The following is a 17,487-nucleotide window of genomic DNA, read 5'->3' on the forward strand; positions in this document are numbered from 1 at the left end:
TTTAAAATCTGCCAGGCAAAAATCATGTTAAAATCACACTGAAAAAAGATGGTATAGAAACAATCTTCACTCAGATATTGCGGGTAAATTTCACAAACAATTACAAAGAAACGGCAAGTAACACATTGAATTAGTACATTTTTGAAGTATAAAAAACGAAATAGTATTTTCTTGTACTTTGATGATCTGTTTTACTTACAATGTCGAAAAATAGTTTTTTTACAGTGCACTAACAATAAGCATAAACAATAAAAAAACAGTGCTGCTTGATTTGCAAAAGCCACTAAAAAGGCAAATATGTCGAAATTTTGGATCTGACTGGTTTCATTTAAGCCAAAGCCAAACAAGTCCAAGTGGCGTTTCAGTGAAGCCGCACTTGAAAGCAGAAGTATATGGCACTAATTTAACCCTGATTGGAAATGATCCAATTATGTAAACGACCAGAATGATTGTTTTGAATGTGAATTCCCTTGTCCTTTCATTCTCTTGAAATTAAATTTCAAGATTCTCCATCCCTCTTTGGAAAACTCTCTCTTGACATTTAGGTGCTTGTGTAATCAACCTGAAATTGAGGCAACTCTAAACCTCGCTTCAACAGCAGAAAGATGAAGTCTTCAAGAAATTGCCCACCTGTGTCGATTCTCCCCGCCCACCTGTGACGACCCGTGACGGAAGCAGTTGACTAACCACTCTGACGTAATTGAGAGTGAAATCGGGATCATTGGGAGTATCCAAGTGGACATGGGATACAATAAAATTAAAATAAAAACGGGCACTCGCAGCAGACGTTGCTGGGTTTTGGCAGAATTAAATAAGACTGACTCTTATACAACATGATTTGTTTGAAAAGTTGGGGCAACCTCACACTGAAAAGCCATCTGTCTTCATAAGATTCCTGCCAGTTCCTCAGGGCCCCTACGATCCAAAAATAAACCCAAAAAATCCACAACAAAACAATAAAACTCGAGAAAGTTACACCCAGAGTGAGAGATTAGATACAGTCCATGAATTTAATATGAATCTGAAGGAGCTTGAACTATAAATAGACATTTTACTGACATGAAGACTGAGTGAATGATTATTAGAGTGATATATCTTTGACATCAAAGCGGATATGAAAGTTTTTTTTTTAATTATCAAGTAGTAAAAACCACTTTTTCTGGATGGCAATGCCAAAACCTAAATTATATATAAATATTATGTATGAAACGTGAACATTTTAGATAAATGTTCATGTTATATATTTTAGTTGCATTTGTGATTTAATAAAAATGTAGATGGATGTTTAAAATAGGTATATAATATCATAATATCGATAGATGCACTCTCTGTATCGTATCGAATCAAATCATAATCTTATCGTAGAATTTTTTGAGGTATCGGCAAATAACATATCGCTGGGTATGAGAATCGATATCGCATTGTGATGAACCATCCGATTTACACACCTAATAGTAGTCAACATTTGAAGTGGATCAAAAAAAGTTAATAGTTGTCCTAAGACAATAACGCATTTTGATTTTTAGGTATATCAAAGAATTATGAAGTGCTATCTACATGTAAATCCCATGGTACATGAATATAATCAAAACAACATAAGTACCACAGTATTACCACCACTGTACCACGACTCTTTGTATATCATGATGCTGTTTGATTATGATATGTATATACCATGGGATATTTCATCGTACATTCATTTGAGTACTATGGTACTAAATACTATGGTATATACTGTATAAAAGCACCACAGTTTTAGCTTGTAATACCATCACAGTACCAGTTAGTCACCATGGTTTGTGTTTTTAAACAACTACACTGGCATAGTATTTTTAATGTGGCAATGCGTTTGCTATTTGACTTAATAAGTCTATAAATAATAGAGCCTGTGCCGTGTGATGCTGCTTAAGAGATCCAAAAAACACTTCAACTCCTTCCAGCCGCCTCCGACTGCCAGCAGGGAAAGAGACAACTTAATGACAGCGCCTGTCATAAACATGAATCAAACAGAGCACGTGGAAGCACAATATTGTGTTTAGTTTAGAATCTTTTAAACAGTAATTAAGATCGCTACCGAAGCCCATCACAGCAATACCAGCCAGCATAAACAGTGTGTGAGGTGAAAACTCAAAGATCATGCTAATATACCATAATTACAGTCTCAGAGAAAACAATAACTCACACAGAAGCAGTTTAAGAGAAATCTGAGAAGAAAAACAACTCACCGATCTTCTTTGAGCGCTCGTCTCCTCTGCTGTGCATTGTGATTGGAGAGTATATGAATGGGACACTGGACATGCCCTGTCCCAGAAGGCTTTTCACCTTATGAGGACGCAGACTCATCGGCAGGTTTAACAGAGACACAGATCTAAAGAATCAAGAGAAAAACAGAGAGAGTTAGGCCTGGTTCACATATTGAGTAAGCAGAAAGGTCCTGAAAGGTGTCTTTGGTGTCACATGATCCTTCAGAAATCATTCTAATATGCTGATTTGCATGAAACATTTATTATTATCAGTGTTGACTTTGAGAGTTGAGAAGCTTCATATTTTTGTGAAAACTATGATATACTTCTTTCAGGATGCTTTGACGAAGAGAAAGTTCAAAAGAACAGCATTTATTTGAAAAAATATATTTTGGAAAATTATGAATGACACTTGCTAATAAATTGAATGCATCCTGAATGAAAGTATTAAATAAATATTATTGACCCCAAAATTTAGAACGGTATTGTAAAATTTATGAAACAACATTTATAATGATTCCAAAATTATGCAGTTTATTACTACACTCTGGTGTTTAAGTGTCCATTCAGTGTAGATTAACAACCGTTTGGATGTAAAATTAGATTTCACAACATTTAAGTTTGTAATAATTCTCAGTAGCAAGGTTTCCATTACAGATTTGCGCAAAACTTTTGCGATATTTCATAAATGTCAATAAAACACAATTGCAAATTACCTGTGTTTCCATTAACCAATGTATTTTTTCCTCTCGCGATATGTTATAACAAAGGATGTTGGTAGGTTTACGTATATTGCAGCCACCGCACTAGTCATTATTTTTACATTGAAGAAGTAGTAAACGTGTATCTTTAGTAAAGCAGTGCAGAGAGCCGCTTCTGGAAAGCTTTGGAAAAGTGCCGCGGCGTTGCATTGACTAGAATGGCCAGTGGCTGTGTCAGAGCCGTAATGCACCAGACATGTGCAGTGTAAATATCCAAGCATTATTGGCAACGAAAGCCCTTTATGAGGTGTAGGAGGTGTTTCTTGGAGGTTATAGTACATTAAAGAATGATCATGTGACTTTGACGTACACCAGATGACCTGTAAATGCAAAAAAACAAAAAAACAAAACGGTTTCCATTGCAGTTTTGTTGATAGTCCTTTTTCAAATGACCTGAAAAACCACCTCATGTGAGTGTAAAAACTTTGTGATAAATGGGAGTTTTCCCAAAATTGGCGTGTTTCCATTGAGCATTTTTTCAATTCACAATTTGAAGGGTAAAGGAAACGCAGCTATTGGCACATTTTTAATAACCATTTTACAATATATGACTGCTGAAAAGGGAAATAATGTAATAGAAACACATATAGTGTGAGAGCACAACTTAAGCCTTAAGTTGCCATCTAACAACAGCCCAAAACACCCTAACAACAACCCACGACACCCTAGCAACCACATCCTGCATCTGCAAAACTAAAACAATCTGGATGTTATCCGCAAAGTTAAAGCTTAAAAAAAATCTGCCATCATCAGAGCTTTGCTCTAACAATTACAAGACAAGCTCTGAAATATTCAGCAATAGTGCTCATGCGGAGTAGAATAGTCATTTGCTAAGTAAGCACCCTATCCAAAAAATTAATATTCTGTAATGATTTGCATTTCAAACCTGTTTGCCTTTTTGACTTTCTTTAGCAGAACTGAAAAGATATTTTGGAAGGAGAAGATGATAGAATATTTATTTTTTGGAAAGTTAACCTACAGACCCCAAGTATTAAACTTAGGCACATAACTCTTCACACAGTACTTGTGCAATTGGACATGAATGATTCCTCAAATCAAGTGAGAGGTGTGCTGGTACTCTGTGAGATCAGACGTACAACTTTCACCTGGTGGACAATAAAATGGGCTAAAAAGAAATTCCACAGACTTATACTTAAGCCATATCTACAGATCAGAATAGGGAAAAAAAAAAAAATAAATAAAATCGGCGAAAAATTTGACTGGACTGAAATCAGAAGCCTACCACCCACAACACCACCTAGTAACCACTCCAAAACCCAATAAACCACCTAGCAACCACCCAATCACCCTAGCAACCACCTCAAAACCTTAGCAACCACACCAAACACCTAAGCAACCACCCTAAAACCCTGATAACCAATCACAACGCCCAAGCAACAACCCCAAATGCTAACAACCACCTGCAACCACCTAACAACCATTCCAGACACCCAAGCAACCACCTCAAACCCTAGAAAACCACCCCAAACACCTAAGCAACCACCCTAAAGACCCTAGAAACCACTCACAACACCCTTCAAACAACCCCAAATGCTAACAACCACTCCAGTCACCCTAGCAACCACCTCAAATCCTAGAAAAATCACACCAAACCTTTTGCAACCACCTCAAAACCCTTGCAACTACCCAAACACCTTAGCAACCACCCCAAAGACACTAGAAACCTCTCACAACCTCCTGGCAACCACCTAACCACCCCCAAACACCCTAGAAACCATCTACTTCACCCCAGTAACCACTTTATATAACAGAAGCTGTTTATAAGAAGCAAGAAAGAGAGAATATTAAAAACCAAGGCTGTGCTTTCTAAAAAAAAAAACAGCTTTCAGCACTCCTCAGTTCTGTTTCTACCCTTCCAGTTCTCAGCTATTCATAGAAAAGGACACGAGGAGTCAAAAAAAAGAATAGAATCATTCTGAACTTTCACTTGATTCTGAACAACGAACCTCTCGGCTTTAGAGCTTAAATGTCTCAGAACACTGTTTCCAGAGCAACGTCTCTGAACAGCAATCAGGGCAGTTTAACACTGACATTTACATAAGACAACGACCTCTCACAAAACGGCAAGATTTCATTACGGAACTTTTTAAAGAAACGCCTAAAATTCGTCCTCTGTGTAAACTCTGGCAGCAGGCAGCGAGCAAGATACTGCATGTTAATGACATGTGAAGAGGGAGATAACTACCAGGAGAAAAACTCCTTGTCTGAAGTTTTAGAATTAAATATGCCTTTAAGAATAAATTAAGGCATTTGAACAACTCAAAGACAAAAAAACAAGCTCTTCGGAGAGGAGTGCTTAGAGAAATGGAGACTTCAATCAAGCGAACATGTTGAGTTTTAGCCACTGGTGGGATTATGAAATACATCTGTTAAACACATTTATAGGCCTTTCTTTCCTACGCACAAAGAACATCCGCAACTTCCTTGGGACAGATGAAAAGATATGTGAAGTTTTGCGCTGCCCATTAAAATGTTTAATTTGGGGAGAATAAAACAAATGAAAGCTGTGTATTTAATTTTCATACAGCTTTCTAATGGCTCACAGGCCATCAAACTTCAAAGATGTTTTAAGTTAGAGTTCAGATTAGTCATTTTTCAGACACTGAGCTGTGGAAATACACCATCAGAATCCTGTGAGTGGACACAGTGATAAATGTGTTCAAGCAAACAAAACATTTAGCTTTCATGGAAAACGGACATATTTCGAAATAGTCTGAAGAATGTTTGATGTACAATAACACTCACAACTCAAAACCATTAACTGAAGCTAAGCAGCATAAAGCCACAAACATGAGCTCATTAACATATGACCTCCCACATATGCAGATCATCTCATTCACGTATGAAATAAAAATCGGCCTGTTTAGATCAGAGTAGGACTAGAATAGTTGTACAAAATTGATACAAGGAACAACAACAAAAGGCTCTCTCACCTGACGATGGGCAGTTTGGTGAAGGGAACAGGAGGAAGTTTCAGTCCGTCTGGGAGGCTGATCACCTCCATTCCACCCGGACACTTTGATGTGTAGTTTTCCAGACTCTGGGTCACTTCTTTCTTCTCTGTGGAGAGAGAAAGAGAATGTGTATTGTTATTTCTCTGACAGCAACATACATACTCAAATTGCAAATAAACAAATAAATATAAATAATAATATAAATATATTTATAGAGAAAGAGTTTTTATTTTTCTTTATGAAATATAAAAACAAAAATATAACACTAAAATGTTACTTTATATATAAAATGTACTAAAACAAGTTAACAACAATTTAAAAAAAACAATTTAAATAACACTGTTATTAGTATTTTATTGTTGTTATTACTGCTACTATTATTAGTAGCATATTATTAATAGTTATCTTATATATATATATATATATAATTTTAATTATATATAATAATATTATTAATATTATTATAAAATATAAGTGTAATACAAACATTATTGATATATTATTATTATAATTATTAGCATTATTACAAATGTTATATATAAAATATAAAATCTATATAAATAAAACCTCTTACGAAAATACTTTAGAATACTTTAGAAACATGTTTTATAAAATGGATATGATTCTAAAATCTGATTGGGTGAGCTATCAAGACTAGTATTCTTCGCTGTTTTTAAGAGCCATCACCACACCTCATAAATCAGCAGATCATCAATGCATCTACAGTGCATCGAGAACCCCAAGGGTGAAATTACCCACAATCCTCGCTCACAGGTCTCTAGCCCGGAGCAAGATATAAATTTAACAAGGCAAATAATCGGAGAGTCCCTACATCATGAGGGGAGATGTGCATGGCTAACGACCGGTCTATTTTAAGTTCTGTTTCCACAGGTGAGCGTCGTATTGACTTACTGCTCTGTCTATAAAAATGTTTACGGCCTCACTCTGCCATCAATTCACACCTCACAGCCTTTCCGATGAAACCAATGATCCCGCTGCAGTCACAATCAGATCCAAACGCTCGGAAAGAATCCCTGCTGCACTGAGCAACAGGCATCCAACACATTACAGACAAGACAAATATAACGCATGGCCAGATTTTTTATAATAATAATAATAATAATAACAATATAATACTAAATATTAATAATATAGCTTAATCTCATAACATTTTCCATTAATAACATTAAAAACATGACATCTGTATTATTAGCATAATTTACAATAATAATAAAAAATATTAATAATACAAAGTGTTATAAATAATGTAATATTTACTATTATAGTTATTACTATTATCATTATTCTAACTATTATTATTATTATTAATAATATGATCAAAAGTATAAATACACAATATAAAAATATAAATCATAAATAATTCTAATAATATTTAATGATTTATACCATTTTACAGACAAAAAAAAATGGATGGCCATAATAACATTTTAAAGTATATAACAAAGATTAATTCTAATAATAATAATAATAATAGTTTCAAATATTTATAACATTTTGTAATAACATTAAATACATATCTGTAGTAATAACATTTTGTATTAATAACAAAAAACAATAATTATAACTACAACAATAATAATACCAAATGTTATGTATTCTTGTTGTTATTACTAAAATATTAATATAATAATATTATAATATTATAATAATATTACTATAAAAAATATTATAAACATAAAATACAAACATTGTAAATAATAACAATAATACATAATATAATAATACTTAATGATTTTTTGTATGGCATTTGACATTTTGTATTAATAATAATATATTATAAGTAATTTAACATTATCACTGTTCGTAATTATATTGTTATTTTATAACTAAAATACAATATTATAATTAAAATAAAAATAAAAAATATTAGTAACAGTAATGATTTCTTGTTATTTATGTAGCTTGTTATTATATATATATATTTGTTATATATATATATATATATATATATATATATATAAAATGTATATATATATTTATTTATATATAAAACAAATAATATTCTATTTAAAATATTATTATTATTACTACTACTACTACTTCTACTGTTATTAGGTTAGTTGTAGGTTAGTAGGTTAGTTGTACAAACAAAAGGAATCTTTTGCACCCTGAACAGATGGGAATTGAAAGCTTCATAAAATAGTTGCTGGCGGATTGCCGGCCCCTGTGGCAGACGGAAAGGTGGAACTAACTTATAGATGCCATTAATGATTTAACATAAGAAAGATCAGTCTCGTCTATATTTCTCATTCCTCACACAGGGCCCACGGTGAAGTGCCATCTGAGACGGCAAAGAAGGGGTAATAGACATCCTTCACAACTCTCATGTTGAGGGAATAATAGATCAAAAACAAGTCTGGCTCTGAGACTAGACCACAAAAAAATGAATTCTAATCCTCTGTGATTTTAGGACATCGATTGAGGTTAGAGGTGGTCAGTTCATCTAAAGTATGAATGTGATGCAGCTAATGATATTAAAGCCATTAAATGCAAGAAAATCATATAATCGATATGTAACAATGTCAAAATGCAGGGGGGGGGGGGGGGGTGTTAGACTTTAAATTGCCCACTGCAACAGAGACTTTTTGTTCTTACATGCATGTGAACCACACAGTTCAGATCTAAAAACAACTATTTAATAGATGTTCTCTCTGTGTGCATTGTTCGTTTGACAGCTCTGAAAGAGACCCGTGTGCATCTCTGGATCTCCGTTGGACAGGATATCTGCCTACAATTGAGTTATATAACATTAATCTCAAATAACAGCAGGGAAAAACCAAACAATTAGAGTCCATCTACTTGGAGAACTCTCAAACTGACTGGATTTACAGAAACCTAGAAGCCAAATCATAAAAAGACTTCTGCTTTCAATTCATCGTGCCTTATCATGATCTCAAGTTCTCTATTTTAGATACTTGAAGTGTAAAATATAAAGAAAATTCAGCCTTTTTAAGATGCAATATTATCATGATAGTCAGTTTCCTTTTTTTCAGTTGTTTCAAAAGTGGCCATTGCAGAAACTGAAGGTTTCTATCAGTGCTTCTTGGTTAAAAAGAGGATCTTTAAAAGATAAACGAGAAGAAAGAAAATGAGATTAAAATGCGTCAGAGCCAAAGTGAGTCATATTCTTACTAATGGACACTAAAGTGTCTGTGAGATTGAGAGAAAGTGGGTAGGTGAGAATATTTATCTTAGTAAATGGCAAGGGGGTCTGGCTATAATCTCAAACTACAGTAGTCGAAATAAATAACTGTCCTCATTTAAATTCATCAAAAGGAGGAAATTAACTGTTAACTAGCTATTTGGTTTAGTTTTTTTTGTGAAAACAAAAGGAAAAAATACAAAACAGTATAAATGAATCATATTTCTATCTCCACTGTGCATCTGGGCACAGTTTTTAAGTTATTTTAAAATGTGCTTTCAGTTTTATCATATGATTTTCATAGCACTTCCTTCTTCGGTTCTCAGCATTAATCAAAAACATTACAACAAAAGAAACCCAACACATAAGGCATTCACAGATTCTGATGTGGCCTTTGCCTGTGACCCCAATTAACAGGGTGAAAAAAATGTTAATCGCTCATTGAGATTTTTCTCATACGACGTCACTGGTAATCAGATGGTGTCTTTGTGAAATGATTCATTTAGCAGGAAATACCTCACACGGATGTTTGCCAGCTCTTATTGAACAAAGGAAACTAAATCTCACAGACGATCTTTGTCTCACTGATGCAGATACACTTCTAAAAACAGACCTAACCAAAATTCATTCAAATTCAGAAGAACATCTGGACAAAAAGCTGCTAAAACCAATATACAGCTAAACACCATTCAGTGCATTATTTATGACTACTATAAATTACATTTTACTTTGACTTTTCTTTATACATAAATGGATATTAACGGGTTTTTCAATGGCTGATATGCATAATTATAAATAATTTAAACATATCAACCTATAATTCTTATGTAAGGATATATATATATATATATATTATATTGAAATTAATAAATAATATGAAAATAAATACATACATAGAAACACAGCATCACCATAAAACCACACAATTCACATTACTCCCTACACAAAATGAATATTAATGTTTTTTTTTTTTAATTACTGATTTGCATAATTAGCTATAACTATATTTATACAAACCAGATTCCAAGAAAGTTGGGACACTGTACAAATTACGAATAAAAAAGGAATGCAATAATTTACAAATCTCATAAACTTATATTTTATTCACAATAGATGTTGAAAGTGAGACATTTTGAAATGTCATGCCAAATATTGGCTCATTTTGGATTTCATGAGAGCTACACATTCCAAAAAAAGTTGGGACAGGTAGCAATAAGAGGCCGGAAAAGTTAAATGTACATAAGGAACAGCTGGAGGACCAATTTGCAACTTATTAGGTCAATTGGCAACATGATTGGGTATAAAAAGAGCCTCTCAGAGTGGCAGTGTCTCTCAGAAGTCAAGATGGCAAGAGGATCACCAATTCACCCAATGCTGCGGCGAAAAATAGTGGAGCAATATCAGAAAGGAGTTTCTCAGAGAAAAATTGCAAAGAGTTTGAAGTTATCATCATCTACAGTGCATAATATCATCCAAAGATTCAGAGAATCTGGAACAATCTCTGTGCGTAAGGGTCAAGGCCGGAAAACCATACTGGATGCCTGTGATCTTCGGGCCCTTAGACGGCACTGCATCACATACAGGAATGCTACTGTAATGGAAATCACAACATGGGCTCAGGAATACTTCCAGAAAACATTGTCGGTGAACACAATCCACCGTGCCCTTCGCCGTTGCCGGCTAAAACTCTATAGGTCAAAAAAGAAGCAATATCTAAACATGATCCAGAAGCGCAGGCGTTTTCTCTGGGCCAAGGCTTATTTAAAATGGACTGTGGCAAAGTGGAAAACTGTTCTGTGGTCAGACGAATCAAAATTTGAAGTTCTTTTTACCAGGGACTTTCTCGATCTGGCGTGCCTTACCCACTTCCCGGACCGCTCGCTCTGTGTTTTCTACATCACCGGCCTGAGCGAGCGGTGTAAGGCACGCCTGCCAGCGAATGGTCCCAAAGAGGATTTTGCCGCTTTCGTGGAGTGGGTGCTGGAGAACAACAGATCTCCACTCACTGTCTGCCCTGCTGCACGGAGCTACTACCTGAGCCCACTGCAGACGGAGAGCCTGAGCCCACCGCGACTGAGCCTATCATCGCCACAGAGTCTGAGCCTCAAACATCGTCTGACCAAGTGCGTGAGCCGGCAACATCGTCTGTCCTCAAAGAAGTTTTGGTGGTGTTCGAGGGCTTGGAGGGAAGCCCTGCCCACACTCCCGCGACTGAGGGTGAGCTGCATCTGGTTTCTGGGAGATATAAAGAGGAACTCATGGACATTTTCAAGATGGACCGAATAGACTGATTTGGAGATGTATTAACCTTTGGTCCTAAATCTCGACGAGATATAAACAGAGATGACCGTCACATAAATTATGAATAATGCATAAACAGGGCGCTGAAGTCCACTGCGATGAAATTACTGACTACAGATGAGCAACTAAACCCAACAAACACGCAACATGCTGACAAATGCTTCTCAATCAGAGGAAGGAATTTAAAAAAGGGTTATAAATTGAGAGCCGCCAATGCTGGGAGGAGACGGCAAACTGACAACTGACTCAGAAAATTGCTGAGGAGTTTCAGTGAGGAGGTTCAGTGACAGTTCAGTGAGGAGGAATAGATTAGTCCATCGCAAATGTCCGCAGAACGCCGTCTGCATCATTCGGCTGTGAGAGGGAAGGGCTGTTGCTATGGAAACCATCAACATCCAGGAATGTGAGGAAAGGCCCAGTGAGGGAAAAGTGACTCGCTAAACAATTTATGAAATGTTCAGATGAGGGTTTGCGTCCCGTTTCATAACGTCTTCATTCACAAAAGGCATCATGTTCAAACTGCATGTAATTGCATACCGTCTCATCAGGGTATAATTACTGACTTTGCACAGCCTCTGAAGAGACGACACGTGGGTCACTAACTTGATATACCGCAAATTTTCGAGTCAAGTATCAAATGAAAGGGTTCAGCCCCTGAGGGGGAGACTTTAGATGACAGAACACAGGAAAATAGAAATGACAAGCATGCAATCATATGCATATGCACCATTAGATCTACCTCTTAAAATATCATGAAACCAACCTCTAATATTTTTAAATGGGTGGTTATTTTTGAAAATAAAATAAATAAAAAGCTTAAATAAAGCTGATAAATACAAATAAAATAAAGATAAAAGCTGAGAAATTAAAATTAAATTAAAAAGCTGAAAAATAAAGAAAAATTAAATACAAAATTAAACAGCCAGTCATCAAGGCAACAAGTTTAAGTACTACAATTATTAAAACAAAAATAAAAAAATAAATTAAAGCTACATATATTTTAAAACAATAATAACAATTACAAAAGTACATAAAATCACACAAAAAAAAATTAAAGTAAAAATATAAAAATAAAACAATTTTAAAAATGTATAAATACTATAAAATATACAATTACTAAAATACCACTGATTACAGGGGAAACAATGCAGTATTTGAATGCAGTTGCTAAGGAGTTCCAGGTGCTTTTAAGCACATCGCTACACTAAAATTTAGTGCATTTTAGTACATTGCTAGTCTGTTGCTAGTGTGTTTTAGGTGGTAGCTGGGCATTGCTAACAATTTATAAATGTTATTAGTACATTGCTATGCAGTTGTTAGCAATACTAATAGTTATACCTGGCTTAGCAAAGAGCACTAAATATTCAGAACGCGTTCACCAGGTACGTCGTCCCTAAAACCCATTTCAAATTGCTTGTCCGTGTTTCTGTCACAAACGTCTCTCCCTCTCCCAGTCTCCCCAGAGCCGTGCTTAATATTTCAGGGACAAGGGTGCTTTTAACAAGAGACTGAAAGTGAAAAAGAGGTTGTTTAGTGAGGTGCATGTGTGTGTGTGTGTGTGTGTGTGTGTGTGTGTGTGTAGCTTGTGGGGGCTGTAAAGGTTGCGAGTGTGTTTGTTTAAAGCTGTATGAGAGTGAGATTAGCTTAGGGCCACAGAGACCAGAGGGGCCATGGTTTTTATTCCGTTTAAAGGGTCTGAACAAACTTTGATTCACACAAACTTTCAGTCCATGTACATGACTGAATGTCACAGAACATGTCTGGATAGAATTAGACCCCAAAATGTTATTTTTATACATTTTATATCTATACATTTCTATATTTTTATTTTTCTAATAAAATAAAATAAGTTTAATAACTATAGTAATACTAATCATAGTAGTTTTTTTTATTTATAATCATTTTTTTTATCAGGTCACAGCTCGCTTCAAAAGCAAAAGATGAAATAAAATATTATTTTTCTTTGGCAAAATACAATTGCCACTCTTCGGACTACTGATTTACTTGTATTGTGATATTAATTTCAATATACAAATATAGCTGCAAGCAGCGATTACCGGGGTTCAAGCGCTTTAGGTATTTAAGCACATAAAAGAAAAATACATTACATATTATTTAGCAAGCCTGTAACCACCTAAATCAATTATTAAAAAAGCTTTTTTGGCAAATCCAGGTGATTTACCATAGAAATATGATGTTTTTATAGCGCCAGCTGTGGTCTGATCTCCTTGAAATTCTGCATGCTTGTTTAAAATCGCAAGTGCTCAGCGGGTTTAGTGAAGTTTTGAGTTTTCATTTAGGCTTTTGGTTATATTTGGACAGGCCCCTTTTCCCCCCTGATAGCTTCCCAAAGGGTAAATTTCAACATGTTTTTGCTAATAATTGACCTAGAGAGTCTATAGAACTGCACTGGGGTGGTTTTTCACATCTTCTCAATCATTTAAAAAAACTGTTTGATTGGCAGCAGAGGTCCTAGAGGCAAAGTTGTTCAGAACGAGGAGGTCTAACATACGATATGAATATCGGGTGCATGTGCGGAAAACCGTGCAATGTACAATCGTTTTCGCCCTCAAAAAATGCGATACTGCCCTCCAGTGGCCAATTTCTTTCAAATTTCTCACAGACCTTTGGGGCCGCGAGTCAAACAGGCCCACCGAGTTAACCTGATCTAATAGGTGCTCAAACTTAATCAGCCAATGGTGGTCATGTTTTTTTGAGATATGCAAATGTCCCCAAAGACACTTGTGGCACTTTGGACCAAGACCGTGCACATCGATTCTTTATGTTGATAGGACAAATGGTTGCCTAGTTATAGCCATTTTTATGTTTTTCTTATAACGCCACCAAGTGGCCAATCTCCACAAAAAAATAAAATAAAAATCCTGTAACCTCAGCTTGAGGTCTTACATAAGTGTTCCGAGTTTGGCGAAGATATATCATTTCGTTCAGGAGTTATAGGCTTTTTTTTTAGTAAAGTGGTCCTGCCCCTTTCGAACGTTTTGGCGTCCCTTTGCCACAGTGAGTCGAACGTTCAGCTTTTTTTGATAATTATTGAATCTTTCTGCACTGGTTTGGTTCCGATCGAGCAAACCCCCACACTTGAACAACTAAAAATTAATTCATATTACAAAAAAAAAACAAAAAAATGCTTCATGCAAAATGCTTTATGCAAAATATAATTACTTATTTTCCTTTTGATTTTGTAGTGAAATCTGACCAGGGAATATTTATGATAAATCTATATAGACTATATAAGCCTAGCACTTTTCTCAACAGTGTCTCAAAGCAGCTTTACAGAAAATCATAATTTATAGTATTTTAGGTTTAGAATATCTATCTATCTACATGCATTGTGGTTGCATTTTTTTTTCAGATTAGAGTTGGACAATTAATACAATTCACATTTACAGAATCAAAGTGTCTCTTTAACACAGTTTCCTGCAGGTAAAACCTCGCCAAGTCATTTAGACATTTCCATTCACAAAATGTGCTACTAACTTCTTAATAAAACTAAATTAACACCACAGACATCAGAGCAGAGCTGCAAATGAATCTCTGTGGTGAGAATCTCTCAAGCGCGTTCGCCAGCTCTCTAAATGAAGCTCTTTATTTGGCATTCTTGATTTGTCTTCACAAACGTCGTCAAAAATAGAAGCCGAACACAAACCTCAAATAGCTTATTTCACACTGCTCCGTGCAGACAACACAACCCTGCTGACATGTGAGCTCTGGCAAATGAAACTTGACAAAAAACTAATTAGCCGACAACATTGCTTTCTTTTCCTCAAAATCACTCTCAGTCTGTTCTGCAGCTCTTTCAGTCTTTTACCCATCATTTCTATCTGTTTACTGAAAATCACTGGTGTCAAAAGTATTCACATTCATTACTCAAGTAGAAGTATAGATACTAGGCTTTAAAAAGACTTCTGTAGAAGTTGAAGTATCAACTCAAGTTTTTTACTCAAGTAAAAGTACTGGTTTCAAAACTACTTAAAGTATAAAAGTAAAAGTAATTGAAGAAAAAAAAAATGCCATTAAGGACAAAAGCTTAGGCCGCGGCACAGGGGCCTATTGTGCACTACCCCACCTCCTCAAAAAAACATTTTTCTAAAGACCATAATGACTATAATGTTATATTAAAATGTTAATGTTGAAAAATGTGGGATGCACTAGGCTACCTGTTTCAGCCGGATATGTGCCCACTGAAAATGAACGCATTTTAGTACAATGCAAATACATTAAAAAACCATATATGTGTACTACTGAGCATTAACGTGTTTCATGGAGCGGAAGATATGATGGCTAGTTGCCTGTAAGTATTGTAATGGTGCAAAAAGTCAAACTTCAGAGGCATGTCATTAATAACCTTTATTGGAATGTAAATGTACATCCAAGCTTAGCTGCAGGAATCTGTGAGGGCAACGGACGAAGAGAAAGCACCCGTTTGATAAATGAGCCAGTAGTGGAGAAATAATAACTTTTAAGAAATAATCTTTTTTGAGTGTGACGTGATTTGTGTCATGTGCAGGTGCGATGGATCGCGTACAAACCAATAGGGTGTCGGAATGGTATAGGTTTATATTCTCATCCAACCACAATTCACTCTATCCGGATGGCGCGATTTATCTGGATAGGTTTTTATTTATTTTATTTGAGCGATGACCAAGGGCGATGCTAGGATTTTCATTTTAGGGGGGGCTCAGCCCCCAATGATGGTATAATAATAAAAAATAAATAAATATTTACAAAAAAAATGTATTAATAGGGTAGGATGGTATACTAAACTTATTGCAGTATTCCACTGTATTGCATAGATGGGTATAACATCCGAGTACAAGCCAAATACAAGTCTACCTGATCTCACACACACACACACCTGTTTACTGTACAAACCAAAAATGTTACTGTTTGCATTACTAGTACAAATCTTTTTCTACGCTCAAGTACAAACAGAAAATTGTAAACATAAAACATCATATCACTTTAAACTTACACTGACTATCCATATTAGCAATATAAACAACACAGCTATAAGGCTGGACAATGGATTAAACTATGTGGGTGCTGTGATTAACTTTTAAAAGTAAAAAAATTTAAAATAAAAAAAAACAGCAAAACTGAAGCAGTCTGTGAGAAGGACACACAATGTTTCAATCTCTGTCAATCACTCTGATATGCACTGTCTTTAATCACTTCTATGCATAACTGTATGGTAGTTAATGCCACATGCACTGTAATATTAAGTTCTATAATGAAAGCTAAATTTTCAAATGAAAATAGCAATAACGTGATCGTTTTATAAAGTATGCGTATAATGTGTTAAGGGCTTTCGCTGAAGGAAACAGCTGTGGTGTGATGAGTGGTGAATGCAGCGAAAACTTTACAGAAGATTGGAAACCGATTGTAAACTGTATTTAAGACAAAGAACTGCACAGATGTAGATATTATAACAATCTATCGATAAACACACACCTTGTCCTCTCCTCTGCGCCACCGCAGTCTGTGGATTGAAGAACGCGCAGAAAGATGGGGAGGAGCCGAAGTCTGCTGCCGTTTCAAATTTAAAGGGGAAGAATCGCAAGATTTTTAGGGGGGCTGAGCAGAAATTTAGGGGTGCTAAAGCCCCCCTAAAAATGACCTAGCAACGCCCATGACGATGACAAGCCGGAATGAAAACGAGCCGAAATGAAATAGGAGTAACGAGGCTATTTTTAAAATGTAAGGAGTAGAAAGTACAGATAATTGCCTGAAAATGTAAGGAGTAGAAGTAAAAAGTCGGCTGAAAAATAATTACTCCAGTAAAGTATAGATAGAAAAAGTAAAGTAATAAACTCCTAAACTTGGGGAAAATGTTGTACAGTGAGGTACTTAAAAACAACACGAAACTGCATTCGCAACACATTTAACTTGAGTAATGCCACATTTTACGATTGAAAACAAATATTCAAGAGGGGAATAATAATGTAGGGCAGGACTTGAAATTTGACTGGATAGAGATGACAGGCTGTGACAGTTTTCTTGTACCCCACACTTACTTGGTTACA

At 35.4% G+C, this 17,487-nt stretch overlaps 1 pseudogene across 1 annotated transcript in view; it reads right to left on the reverse strand.

The window, feature by feature from the left end:
• LOC306847470 (trafficking protein particle complex subunit 9-like) overlaps nucleotides 1-17,487 on the reverse strand; it is a 226,550-nt pseudogene that overhangs the window by 201,092 nt on the left and 7,971 nt on the right. Inside the window, exons 3-4 of the transcript in view lie at nucleotides 5,959-6,085; nucleotides 2,226-2,368 (exon numbers count right to left, since the gene is read on the reverse strand). The product of the transcript in view is annotated as a trafficking protein particle complex subunit 9-like (transcript). The remainder of the gene's footprint in view (nucleotides 1-2,225; nucleotides 2,369-5,958; nucleotides 6,086-17,487) is intronic.

This window comes from Barbus barbus (genome assembly GCF_936440315.1).
Source record: "Barbus barbus genome assembly, chromosome: 27".
Taxonomy (NCBI): Eukaryota; Metazoa; Chordata; class Actinopteri; order Cypriniformes; family Cyprinidae; genus Barbus; species Barbus barbus.